Here is a 1,522-nt window from a genome sequence, read left to right as displayed (position 1 = left end):
AACCCTGAGCACCAGAACACCTCTGACAGTGAACACAACACATTTATACCAAAAAAAAGTAGATACTCATATATAAGAGAAAAAAGATTATTGGCCTGTAAAAAAATTTAAAGAATTTGATGAAGTGGTGAGTCAGAAATCGCGAAATGCTGAAAAAGTTTCAAACACCTGAACAAACATAGTAGGTTGGCACTCACATGTCATTTTGAAAGTGTGAGAAATTGATCAAATTTGGCCCTTGGGTTCTGTGTCTACAGTCTAGCGGTGGCAATCTTGCCCTGGTAGCAGTTCTCTATCTACCTTCCTGTAATATGGCTAGTGTAACTAATTCTATAGTTCCAGATACATTTCTCTATCCATCGACCCTTCAACAACCGTCGATGCCACAATTCCATCCACAGTGAGAAGTGCGGTTGCCACCCAGTCAGCTCCTTCCCTCCACATGCAGTACATGCCAGTCCCCACACCATCATATGTGCACCTGCTGAACAATTGCCCAATTGCAATCTTTGCTGTCAGGCACACCTACCTTGCCATGAAACGATCCAACACCAATGTAGCTGTCAAAAGACACATTCCAAGGACAAATCATTGGTTCATTGTGGCACAGCATCCTTTTTTGGCATGCCCATTTGCTCAAGTGGCAGTCTTGTCACTTCTCTTTGGGCTTGTACTGGCTAATACAAGTAATGTAGTTATTGCGCAGAAGGGCTGTGCATGGTGTGGTTGGTGAGTTGATGAGAGGTCAAACAGGCTAAATTAACTAAGTAGCAAATTTGCTCATGTTTTTGAAAATGATGCAAGAGTGCCAACCCTTCTGAAAATAGCTGTAAATTGACTGCTGCATGATACAATCCTACTATTTCAGTTTTTTATCCCACTACCTGGGGCTAAATCCCATTATTTTACTCTTATAATATAAGCTCACTATTACTATGCTTGTGATCACCCTTTCGAAAACTGTGAGAAAAATACACACCTGTGCTGGTCTTTTTTGGTTCTTAAATATTTACAAAAACATGGCAACTGGCAACTGGACTGACCACAAATGTGGGCAACTGCAACTGGAAAAAGACTAGACTGAACCACGTATATTTTCAGACCTGTAGACTGGACTTGCGAACACTAGTCTCGATGGGTACACATAGTGTTTGAAAGTCCGGTTCGGTCCGGTTTTTTGATGCCCAGGGGCATTAACCGTAACCGTAACTGGTCTGCCTTTTCCCCAGAAGTCAAAAGACCAGACCAGACCGCAAAAAGACCGCAGACCACAGTTTTTTGCGGTCTATAGACTGGTTTCGGTCTGCATCGGTTTTAACCGGTTTATGGCCGGTCTTTAGGCCAATATTTTAAAATTATGAATCGGTAAATTTACTGACATTTTTATTAGCTTCACAACGAGCCCAAGAACGTTAAATTCCGTTAGGAACTGGTGCTTCTATAAAATAAATCTGGTACATCTATTATTCCCAAAAGTAATTTACATTTTAATTCATATCTCTCTCGTTTCTGACCAAATCGA

This window comes from Laccaria bicolor, genomic scaffold (genome assembly GCF_000143565.1).
Source record: "Laccaria bicolor S238N-H82 LACBIscaffold_115 genomic scaffold, whole genome shotgun sequence".
In the NCBI taxonomy this organism is placed as follows: domain Eukaryota; kingdom Fungi; phylum Basidiomycota; class Agaricomycetes; order Agaricales; family Hydnangiaceae; genus Laccaria; species Laccaria bicolor.
The sequence above is the reverse complement of the archived record's forward strand: the minus strand, read 5'-3'. Positions refer to the sequence as shown.